Source organism: Sapajus apella, unplaced genomic scaffold (assembly GCF_009761245.1).
Source record: "Sapajus apella isolate SASKATOON/1434 unplaced genomic scaffold, GSC_monkey_1.0 scaffold40, whole genome shotgun sequence".
Classification (NCBI taxonomy): Eukaryota; Metazoa; Chordata; class Mammalia; order Primates; family Cebidae; genus Sapajus; species Sapajus apella.
The window spans coordinates 3420177-3433635 of NW_022436980.1; positions in this window are offsets into that span (position 1 = coordinate 3420177).

Below are 13459 nucleotides of genomic sequence, written 5' to 3' on the forward strand. Positions count from 1 at the left end.
GATGGTTTTATAATTGGGAGTTCCCCTGCACAAGCTCTCTTACCTGCTGCCATGTAAAACATGCCTTTGCTTCCTCTTTGCTTTCTTCCATGATTTTGAAGCTTCCGCAGCCAGGTAGAACTGTGAGTCCATTAAACCTCTTTCCTTTATAAGCTACCCAGTCTCAGATGTGTCTTTGTTAACAGCATGAGAACAGACTAATACAATAATATTAGTAATGGAAAGTATTCATATGAATCTTAAATATTTTAGAAACTCAGTATCCTGCCTCATGGTTTGTAGCTTGCTATTAGCACTATCGTGAAGCAAGCTCAATAGTAATTCATGTTATATAAGTTCTTAGAGATGTCAGGGCAGAACTTAAGAATACTAACCTGAAGCTCTGTCTCATAAATAATTGTTTTGTCAGCTTGTAGGAGCTAACCAGTGTGGAGGATGAAAGACGAAAAGTGTCATCAGGTGTCTTTGGTGTTCTAGGTTGCAGTCTTCTGATCTCCTCGCGATCAATTTCTGTAGTCACTGTGGCACTTCTCTCTTTCGTTCTTGACATCTGAAATTTGTACATGTGACGGTTGCCCTGCCAGATAATGTTTAAATTGTGGTTGTTCTGATTCAGAGTAGCTTATCTATCTAATCATGGCACATAAAAGAAATTGTAATACACTGATCCAATAATTTTGCATGACATTAGGACAGCCTTCACTAGTTTGGATTAATTGAATGTTAAGATTTCACAAACAATGTTCCCACCTGGGTATCTGTTTGTAAATTTGGCCACTTTGTATTTCATTTTTATTCTAGAATTTCCCTAGGTTCTTCAGAGAATTGCTCTGCCAAAGACCTATACAGCCTCTAGCTCTAATGTTCTGTCAATATTGACAGATGAAGCAGAGGGGACATACGCAGTCACTGAATACAAAAATAATTCCTTCTCCAGCTACAATCTTGAATGAAACACAATGTATGAGGCATATGAACAGAGTACTTTGTATATGGAAAGAGAGAAAAAGAGAATGAGAAAAAAAGAGGGAAGAGGAAAGAAAGGGAGAGGAGAGACGAGAAGAGGTTGCCTCGGGAGAATTATAGGAGATGTTTCCTGTAGTGGCTGTAGGAGTGAGCTTGTGGTTACTCTAGAAAGTTCTTTCTTAGGTTATCACATATAACTATTCATCGAGAGTAGTTTCACCTTTTCTGTGAGTACACTAAGGATAATCATTTTATTATGAGCATTTCTTATGTTATGACGAATTTAAAGGAAAAGGTGACCTCTGTCCTGATAGCATTTGGCCTCAAAAGGGCAAATGGACATTTGAAACTATAATGTGCCCAGATAATGGTAAACAATTTTACTTTTCCGACTATTAGTTTGCTTATGGTCAGTTTTAGTCTTAGGCTTCCTGGTAGGAAGTTTGAGTGGAGAATTTGAAAGCAGCTGTATCTTTGCCTATGGCACAAATAGCTTTCATTCAATAAATGGACCAGATTGGAATAACCACAACCAAGAGCTTCTTGTGCTCACAAAAGTGATGTAAGTTCTGGGAAAGGATGTTCTGGCTGCAGGTGATGAAAAGTAGTCCAGGCTTTCATTTTATATATTATATTATATTATTTCTTTGATATGGAGTCTTGCTCTGTCACCCACGCTGGAGTACAGTGGTGCAATCTTGGCTCACTGCCACCTCCACCCCCTGGGTTCAAGCAATTCTCCTGCCTCAGCCTCCTGAGTATCTGGGATTACAAGCACATGCCACCATGCCCGGCTAATTTTTTGTATTTTTAGTAGAGATGAGGTTTCACCATGTTGGCCAGGCTGGTCTCGAACTCCTGACTTCAGGTGATCCACCTGCCTTGGCCTCCCAAAGTGCTAAAACTACAGGTGTGAGCCACTGCACCTGGCCTAGTCCAGGTTTTCAGACACAGTATGTGAGAACATAGACTGAAAAGTAGATGGGTAAGCATGCCTGGATGAAGTCAAAACCAGCATTTACTTAGACGCTTATCCAACCAGGAAATACGGAGTGTGATACTGGCAATGAGGACGACTGTCAGCATTTAGATTACCTCCAGTCTCAGGTCAGGGCTGGAATTTGGTTTAAAGAGGGAGACCTGCAGTTTCTGGGTGATGAGAAGGAAGGTACTATCAAAACCAAGGCAGACTTTTAATAAAAGGAGGTATGGTTAGTGCAGAACTAGAGTTTAAACTTCAACTTCTGCCTCCTCATCAGTGCACTTCCAGTTTTTCAGGCTGTGCTTGGATATTGGGCTGCAAGGTGCCAGTGGAGGATGTTGGCGCTCACTGAAGTAGCTTAGCTGTTACCTCTGTGCATCCTACATGCCTGCTGCCATGATCCTTGCCCTGCCACACTTGGCAGTGTGTGTGCAGCTCTCACAATGCCAGAAGCCTCTTAGTTGGTAGGAAGCTGATATTTCCTCAGAGACCATTCTGCTCACTTGGCACAGTTCAAATCACTTCTCTTGGCTTCCATCCTCTTCTCCCCTGTTCTACTCAAATGCATTGCCCTTGCCAGTTGGTGAGCTTCAGTTAAACCCATGCTGCAGATATTGCCCATCTCGTGTTCCTCTGGATGTACTGATTCTGTGTTTGGATCCTCTGTGACTACCCCATTGACTGGCTTGCTTTGCTGCCAGTGGGCTGGCATGACCTGATTTAGATGTTTTCCATTGAGCCACCCCCTGCTCGACTGGCAATGTATTGTCTGTGCTAGTGACAGATTCCTTCCAAGGGGCCTTCTGCCACCATGGGCTCCATCTTCGACTTCTGCTGGCTTTTTCATGGCTTTCACCATTGACTTGGCAGGACTTACCCTTAGCATTCGATTGCTTCCATATTGTGGCTGGTCTTCTCTCATACTGGCCGCCTCCTGCTAACTGCTGCTCTGTCTGACTCTGATGCCCACTTCTCTCACCTGTGATGTGTTCTTCAAAACACATTAACTTCCATTTGACTGACTCACGGCTGCTGAGAATGTTTCACAGTATTACCTGGAATGTTTCTTATGTATGATGGTAATTGTTAAATATCTGATTCTCACCATTATTCAGATATTAACAGACAATATTCCTCTCCCCAGAAATACTATATTCAACATTTTACTCATGACTAAGAAACCAGTTAACATTTATTGAACGCCTACTAATTGCCAAATTCTGATGCCTTTTTACTGTACAGTTTGTTATTTATGAGAGACTCTTGGGGACTCACAGCTATTTCATCTCAGAAAAATCTTGAAAGAAAATCCAGTCCATCTCTTTTACTTTAGACATGGAAACTCCACAGTTATTCTAGACAAATGAGTATTGAGTTTCTAAGAGCCTCAGAAAGAAGCCCTAGGAAACTCATTCTAGTATTTAATAGCATTATCTGTTGGGAATATGTCAAAACCAAGGTAATATCTTATGCCCCTGCCACCCTGCACATACAAAGTCTGTAGCCTTTCTGCCATCAGTGGTCATAAGTCACCGTTTACTTTTTTTTTTAAGATGGCTCTTCAAAACAACTACTAAGTGCTAACATGTTACTTTTGATTTTATCATGACTACATGGTTGAAATATTGTTAAGCTATTTTACCTTTTAAAGATTTAATTGATGGGTGATCTAACTTGTAATTAAGACTGTGGCTTTGTGTACACGTGAGGCACAAGCCTCCAGCAGACTCAGAGTGCCTAAGTAATAAAAACAAAACAAAATGAAAATGAACCAACCAGCAAAAAAATGTAGGGACCGTCAGCCTGGAAGTCTAATATTAATATATTTGAGGTTGCTCCCAGGGATCATGTTACGTCTGTGCTTAAATATCAGTGGTTTCCTAACAAACCTTCTGACATCCAAAGTCCTGCCCACAGCCACGAAGCTCTGCATGATGGGACCCTTCCTCCCTGGCAAATGTAGCTCTGCCCTGTCTTTACTGGGAGGCTTTTAGGTCCTGGAAGATCTTTTTTTCTGCCTCAGGCCTTTTACATGCTGCTGCCTCTACCTGAAATTCTTTTCATCTTTCTTCACAGGCTGACTTTGCTCATCTTTTAAGGATTTGACTTAAGTGTTATCTTCTCATAGATGCCAACATGACTACCCCATCTCTTGTTTTCTTTGTTTCACTGTCTACTCTCCTTCTGTTTCCCTTTATGGCATCTTCAAATTGGTCATTGACTATTTGTTTGTTATATACGTATTATCTCTTGCCTTACCCGATCTTGAGCTCCATTAGGGCAGAAACAAACCTTTATTGCATAGCCTAGTATTAGGTCCATATTGGGAATTTCATAAATACTTACTGAATAAATCATGAACAGAATAATGAATCTATTGGCTGTAAATGAAGGAAACCCTGTGAGTTCCTGGCATTTCTTTGATATTGGAACAGTGCTATCAAAGAGTCTGCTCCTAAATTTGCTGTCTATCTTTCTCAGCCATGCAGAAAAATAGAGAAGCTAGCAGCCAAATCCAAACTGCCAAGATTTGAAACAGCAAGCTTGTCCTGGAGACCATCATCACTTCACATGCTTAAGGCTGTAGTTAATTTAGAGCTAGTTAAGCTGACATCTTGTTTCCAGTATAAGTAAGAACAAGATAGAAATACTCAAACAAAATAAGATAAAAGAAGATAAAGGGAAATGATTTTAAAAATTAACTTGATAGGCTTGATCCTCAGTTATCTGCCCTTTTCTTTCTTTATATCTTCCTTTGGAGGATTCATTCATTCTCATGTCACTGAATACCTTCTTACTAATGCATTCCAAAACTGTACTTTTACTTCCGTTTGCTTACTCTCTGCTGTACAGGTGTGCAGAGTCCCGCTAAACATTACTATCTCGGCATTCTTCTGTTGCTGTAAATGTAACAGGTCTGAAACTAACCCAGTAACTTTATTTATTCAATAATGTTTATTGAATCCCCCCAATGTGACAGATACTATTTCATTCACTCATGTTACAATGACAAGCAAATACCCATTCTAGAGAGAGTATTGATGGTAAACAAATTATCCTAAAATAAATGTGCAGTTACTAATTACCATAAATGCTACTAAAATGTAATGTGCTATGAGAAGGTATGACAGGGAGCCCTAAATTACTTTGGGAAGTTATGGAGTTTTTCTGTGGGGAAATGAGATCTGAAAGATGAGTAAAATTTGATGAGAGAACGGAGAAAACATATGTCAGGCAGGAGGACAGTATGTGTGAATACCTAAAATGTGAAAGGAGTTGTTGTATTGAAAAAATAAAAGAAGTATTCTGGATTGTGATGAGAAAGGAGTAAGCAGTGAAATAGGCTGTGTCCTCTAGATGTTTTACTTTCCCAACCTCGACATTGCAATTCTCTTTTTAATTTATGATTTGTTCATCTATTTAGTCTCTTATAGCCAATCACCAAGGCCAAGCAATTCTTTCTTTTTGTACTTGTCCCTGCCATCACTCTAGTTAATAAATATGTAGATCCTGTATATTTAGTCTCTTTTTAAAAAGATCAAATATAGGACCTTTTTATTACAAAAAAATAACTACTATTTGAAAATACACAAACAATGCACCTTCATTGTACAACAACCAGAAAGTATAAATATGGAAAAATAAGACAACTTACTTCCTCTCTCCCTCCCCTGTCTCTGCCTACTCCACTAAACCCACTGTTAAACTTTTGTTGCCCATCAGTCCATTATATCTGCAGGATACACACACACACACACACACACACACACACACACACACACACACACAGAGGGAGTTTTGCACAGTTTTGTCACCTGCTTTTTTCTATACTTACAATTTGTATTAGATAAACTAAATAGAATTTCTAAAACAGTACATTTAATTATGATTCTTTTTCTCAACTTTTTAATGAAAATTTCCAACATACTGAAAAGTTTTAAAAAACTGTACAGTGAACACCATATGCTTATCACCTTAATTCTGTAACTGGCATTTTGCAAAATGTTAAATTGCTTTATCATCTCTGTATCTAGCCATATTTTTATTCATGCCTCAATTTCTGACACATTTTCTTATATATTTTCAAATAAGTTGCAATGTTTTTACTGAGTAATAGATGTGCTTTATATATCCTGGTTACTAGTCCTTTGTCAGTTGTATGCTTTATGAATATTTTCTCCCAGGCTATGGCTTGCTTATTTGTTTTCTTAATGATGTCTTAATAAATATACTTTTTAATTTTGATGAAATCTAATGTATCATGTTATTTTTCTTTATAAATACTGCTTTCTGCATCAGTTTTTTAAAAACTTTGTCTTGCCTCAGTTATAGGATTTTATGTTTGCCTCGTTTTATATTTCATCTTGGTGGTTTCAGCCTAGTATTCCAATCTGTATAAATTATTTTGAGTCTAACTCCTATCTTACGCTATATTAGATATTGTTTTTAGCTTTGTATTACCTGCAAATTTGACAAGTCATTGAATGTTGAATGGGAAAGAATCTCTTACAAGTGTAATTACAAACAAAGATTGCATTTTATCATCTTAATTTTCATGACATCATAAGATGCAAAGTTAAATTATCTGCCAAAATCACTAGCACAGGGGATTGCTAGTGGCAGTGTTCTCTTTTACTACTTGAGAGCCTGTTTTCTGAGGTTTGATGTTACTTTATTGACTTACCTGTTGACACCTGGTGTTAATTATCTTTTTCCTGAATAGAGGTTATTCCTCTCTAAATTGTCTGTTACCCTACTGTAGTGTGAGGTCCATTGGAGTGGATGTCTTGTATCATAGTCACCACCATGTATCCAGCAACACAGAGACACCATAATGAATATTTGTCAAATAGATTTATAGGCAAATGTCTAAAAAATCTTCTGTTCATTATTTTTCCTAGAATTTTTTCTATAACTTACCTATATTCCTGGCCTGAAATTTAGGAAATTTACGACTTTATCTGTTTGACATCTGGGACATTTTCCTGGCTCTTGTATTTTGTTAATTAACTTTTCTATTCTCCATAACCTTTCTAGATATACTTATTCAAATATTGGATTATGTGAATGACTTTCTTTAGAATCTGGGATGTAATTTGTCTAGCTATGAAGACTTGAATTTCTTGAGTCTAATCTGAACAGGTTCTATGTTAGGTACTAAGTACACATTTTCTAAAATATTTCTGTACACAATTGGTTCACAACTTAATAGCATGTAAGTTTATACCTAATGATTTGAAATAGTTTCCTTATGTCCTCCCCTACTTATAAAGAACAACACATTAACAATTGAAACCTGAGCAGAGATACACATCAACCATGTTTTTGCTTACTACCTGGCCTGCTCTACTACTTTTCATCCCTCTGTGAGAGATACATTTAAATGGAAAGGATCACTAAAAATAAGAACATTTTAAATAAAAATATTTTAGTGAGTGTTCATCTGTAAGTGAACTGGGGGATGTGTCATCTAGAAACCTAGCTCAAAGTTAGGCACTGTAGACAATAATACACAAGAGGAAGACTTAGCTCCATTCTTGAATAGAGAATTGCTATAGGAATAATATCTATAAAATTAATACTTAATGCAAAGTTATTAGGTCCTGAACACTAGTAATAAAATTTGCTGAAATTCCTGAAAAGAGAAGGCAGCCTAAATTGATAGAGGTATAGAAAATTCATGATGGATGTTAGTTTGCTATAGAAAAAGAATGAGGCATTCCAGGTGGGAGGAAGGGCAGAGTGAAGATGCATGGGCAGGAGTGTGCTTGGCAAATGAGCAGACTGAGTAAAGGCAAGTTGGTCTTCTCCTTGAGACTTGGGAAATGTGACTACAGGATTTCAGTGGGGCTTTAAAGTGTAAGAACGAGAGTTTTGTACTTGAGTCTGAAAGACAAGAATAAAGTGCTATACATGCTTGTTCAGGAGAGTGACTTAATAAAAATGTTTGAAGTATGTCAGTGAAATTTAATGTAGGTAATGTGGAGGTGATACATAGAAGAGGCAGCTATAAAATTAACACAAGTAAAGATAATTAAATCAGATAAGTGACAAAAGGCATGAGATTAATTAAAAAGAAATACAGAGAAAGAAATAATACCCAAGTACCCTAATTTGATCATTATATGTCATATACATGTGTCAACATAAAATATGTACCCCCAAAATATATACAACTATTACATATCAATTAAAAATATATTATTACAATATTGGGTTGAGGTGGATCAAAGTATCACAGGTTTTTTTCTTTAATTTCAAGTCCAGTGGACTTGGAAGGGTTTCTCCATTCGTTAGAATGGGTTGATCTTGGGAAACAAGTTGAAGTGGTTATTGATATAATGCAATTGAGATGAAGTTATCATGGAAGAGTCATCCAGTAGGTTTTGGAGGGCTTGTGAAAAGCCAGTGCTGGAGAGAAAGATTTGGAGGTAATATGCTTAAGAAGACAATATGATCAAAAAAATATATATATATGAGCCCTCTCAAAGAGAGCAATAAATGGGTGCAGAGAGTCAGTGATTTTAACCCAGATGAAGGTCATATTGAAGTTAAGAAGAACTGGAGTTACTGAGGATAAGAAAGAAAGAGTAATCCATGAACTGAGAGAACAAAGTTAATGCAGTAATGCATAAACCAAAGGAAGAAGATGGTCAAAATATGTGGCAGAACATTTCAGGAGGATGGAGGAGCTGCTGGATGTGGTAAGAAGCTAACCATGTTCTTTTTATAAGTAAGGAAGCTGAAGTACCCAGGCAAAGCTAATCCAACCTCACTCCTAGGATTATATAAAAGAAGAATGTAGGTGAGTTGTTCCCAAATACAATGGCGATAACCTTTTTCACAAGTCAATGTCAAAATAAGAAATATAGGACAGTGCATTTCTATAAAGCAGTGTAAGACAAGTTCTTTCCTGCGTACCTTTCAAAATTACTACAGTCCCTCCATTATTATGACATTAGGGAGATCATAGATGATGACTCATAAATATTTAATTGAAAAAATAAATGATAGCTACTGTTTTATTAGCAGGAGTTCTGGTAATAGTGATCTGATAATATATTTGCTTTCCTTGGACTTGTTCCCTAGAACGTGAAGTGGGGTAATTTTACATAGGGTCTTCTTTCTGTGCTCACCAACTACTGGCAGTCAGAAGGTAGGATAAATAAAAATGTATTCCACCTGCGTTGTTGAAAGATACTCATAGTAATACAAAATCACCATATCCTGACAATGTTAAAGCCCAACTGCAGGTTCAGAGCCCTGTCTGTCACTTATCTTAAGCTTCTAGGGAGAATAAAGATCAAGTATCTCTGAAATAGTATTTAGTGTCATAGCTGTTTCTGAAGAGACAGATTTTTTTCCCCACTAAATCCCTTGCACAGTATTATCATCTGAGTCTCCATCAGGTGATTTTCTTGAGGTTCTTGGCTGTTTAAGTATAGGCAGATTGGCTGTGTTAAAGAGTAAAATATTTTTAGAGACATAAGAAACAGCTCCTTGTTATAAATCTCCTTACCTGTTTTGAGGGTTGACCATTTACAAACCATTTTCTGTGTCTCCAAAATAATAACTTCAGTAGTAACAGTACCAAAAATTTAGATCACACTCCTTTTTGTTTTGTTTTGTTCTAACCTCATGCCAGACTCTTTGAAAATATTTTACATAGGTAAAATCATTTTCTTTTTTCAGTAACCTTATCAGTTGAATTCTATACTTACTACATTTTAACAATAAGAATTTTGCATCCCAGAGGGGTTAAATAACTTTTCAGCATGGCTAGTAAATTCCTACTGAAGGATTTAAACCAAGAGCCTGGCTCCAAATCCAGTTTTATTCAACCTTATAATCTACTGCCTCATGGAAAAAAATATGTATATAAAGAAACATAAACTTACCAACGAGGAGGTGCTCTTATTCCAACTGTGGTATCATATTCAAAATATTTCTAGATATTTTCAGAATCTTCTCCAGACACCTTGATTTTAAATATGTTCAGGGATGGTAAAACTTTGTTTTAGGGCATGAAGTAAACATTTGGCAGTGATCAGTATCAAAGTCAAAAACACTGTAAATGGACAAAAAGGCAGTTCTTAGCACACTGTCCTAAAAATGTATTTGACCATGGAATATATTATTTGAAATAAATCTGTATATTTTATAAAGTGACTACCTTGGAAAGGAAAGTGCTCATTGAATGTTTTGCCTGTTAGAAAATCACTGGTTGTGGTCATAGATATTGAATCCCTCTCAACTTTATCTTAATGCAAACTCTCCTGTTCTCACAGTGAAAACCAATAGTAGACCTTTCCTTCTTTGTAGTGCCTTAGTGCAAACAGGATTCAAACTCTTGGCTATGCTTTCCAATGGCCTCACTAAGTTGGTGGGGAACGTGAATTGATACAAAAGTAATTCCTATGAAGGAAAACTACACAGTAAGCACAATTTTTTCTAGTCTATTTGCTAATGATGCATAATTCTAGTTTGATAAAGTTACAGCTATTCATTTTGATTGCAGTAACTAGAGGTCGAGTAACTATATCATTCGACCACTCAGTTTCTTTTCTCTCAGTCATTGAATAAGAAATAAATTAAGTTCTGTGTGATTTCTGAGGAAATCATAACAGTTGGTGTGAATTTCCCCTTGCATGTGACAAAACATAAACTCATCAACATCCTGTGAGGCAGATAAGTGGGCAGTTCTTTTCATTCTGCCTACTAGGTTCAGAGAGGTGAACTGACATTTAAAGGCACACAGTAGATATACTGTTTAGAGCTGGAAACAGAAGCCAGCACTTCAGTTATAATTCAGCAGTAAATGAAATTGGACATCTTTTAAATCAAAGGATGGAATCTATGTATGGGTAACTACATTACCAACATTTTCAGTAGGTACTATATGGCCCCATCATAAAGCGTGTATCACAATGGTAATAGAGGAGGAGAATCAACCATGTGTTCTCAGGAAAGGGGCCTCTGAGCATAAGATCTCAAACCAGTTATTGTCAGGCTAATTCAAAATGAATGATAGAAAGTGTTCAATTCTGAGAGAGCAGGACCGACTTGTTTCTCAATCCAAATGATGAATCATTTCTCACCCTCACCTGTGATACAAACTACTCATTTACTGGCGGTTTGTTTCCCCTCTCAGTATTCCATCTGCATAGTAACACCAGCTGACACATACGAAAAGAAGAGAAAGAGAACAAGTTGGCAGGGAGTCAATATATTTCTTTGTCTTATTATTACGGAACTCTAGTAGCATTTAGTCGGTGAGTCTGAGCAGAAAACGAGTATTTCGAAAGTGACTCAGTTATCAGGGGAAATGATGAAAAGCACAACAACAACAACAAAAATCCATGGATTAATTAGCAGGTCGATGGTAGTTGAGTAGCTATTACTAAATTACATGGTTTGCATGCAAAAGAAAGAGTACATCTTTGAAGTTTTTCCAGCTTGGGTGACTTGTGAGTTAGAATTCTAGGTCCATGAAAAGAGATTTCCACTGATTGCTTGATGGGTAATGAGATCAGAAAAGATTGTTATCTGGATTTCCTTCAATTCTACACATTCAAGACTTAATCTTGTTTTCTGTCAGTGATATATCCTTCTTGTTATAGTTACTGACAGTGAGATTTGAAGAGTTGATTAATAATAAATAAAGAAAGCAGAGCTAACCATACCATAGGAGAGGAGAAAAGTCAGGATCAGCAAAATAAGACTAGTGTTTGGTGCCAGCAGAGATAAACACATTCTGAAAGAGGGAAAGAACAAGTAATAATCTATTTCTTAGAAGAGATACAAGTTTTGAAAAGAAGTGAACCAACAGATGCACCTAGAGGCCCACTGTTTCATTAATCCTTTAGCAAATGTTTATGGACACATATGTACATACAAACACACACACACGTATACACATATATACCATATATGTATGTCATACCTATGTATTATGCACCTTTTCTATATCATTTATATATACATATACTTGAAATACTTATATACATATACCTAGTGTATATGTGTGTGTAAATTCTAGACAGGATGCAGAAATAACAAAATACAAAGGCATATTATCTACTAGATTACTAACTGAAACGTGCTAGGGATAAAAGTAAAAGTAGAGCCAGTTAAGGGAACAGGAGTTCAAAGCGGTCACAGGGGTCAGATTTAAGTATTTAATAGTGTCAGGGTAAGCCCCTTTGAAAGTCGACATTTCAGCAGAGACTTGAAAGAGGCAAGAGCGTAGGGAAGACTTGTCTAATCAGAGCTAATAGCTCATGCAAAAGTCCTCCATTGGTGTGTGGTCAAGGAGTTAGACATAGAGGAAAGATACCAGTGTGACTGGAGTAGAATGCATAAAGTGGGGAGGAGGTAATAGGAAATGAGGCCAGAGAGGTAACAGGGATTAGGTCGTATAGATCTGGTTGGTCTCTATAAAGATCCAGTATGGAGGGTTGAAATGTAGGTTTGGGTCTCTCTCCCCAATCCGGTGCAAAAGAAGCAAGTTGTTTATGACAGCAACAATAGAGATAGTATTGCAGTAACATAATGTGTGAGATTACTCAGAAGGAAAGAATTATCCTTGAGGCATTACACATAAATGCAATGAAAAGCAAACAACAAGGAGAGACATTTATGCAGAGAGGAGAATGTTATTCTAGGAACTGGGAGCCAACCAGATTGCGCTAATGTGCATAATAATCAAACTGTCAGAGTGCTTTCCTTTAGGTCTGCATCTAGGCAGGCATTGCTTACAACATTTTATCTCATTTCCAAATGACTTTTAAGCCCATTAAAATGTTGTTTTCATTTCAGTTAATAATTCAGCCAATAATAGAATTATGAAATACAACCTTTGCTGATAGCTATTTCCAGAAGGCAGATTGGATGAACCTAGGAAGTGGAACAGGAACTACAGGGAAGTTTTCCTGTACAGCACTCAATATGGTATAAGCAGAGGTCAATAATCAAGCATGCTTCATAATCTCCGTTCTTATTTTTACTGAAAGAAAACAAGTTTAGGGTAGTGAATTGTTCCTATTGGAGCTGTTCTTTGGACAGTTTTTAGAAGCCTAAAGCTGAGCAAATTGATGGAAGGGAGCCATCTTTAGTACTTCTTTGGCTTACTACTCCACAGAACTTCCATTCTTAGCAGGAGTTTGACCAAGAAACCAAAGCTTCTTCTGACTGTGAGGGCCAGGTGTGTGTGTGTGTGTGTGTGTGTGTGTGTGTGTGTGTGTGTGTGTGCGTGTGTGTGTGCACGTTTCTTTCATTTAGGTAAAACATTATCCTAGTGAATATTTCTGAGCTCTGTACATTCATTCCAAAGATATATGTGCTGCTTGACTGTACTCCGTTTTAACAAAAATGATTTCTCATCATAAATAGATATATTAATAGTTCCAGGAATAAGGTGGAAGCCCTACCATAGCCACATTTTTCACAGAATTGTTGTTGATGATGGTTTCTTTGGATAAGTATTTCAGGTTTATCAGTCTGCTGCTCCTC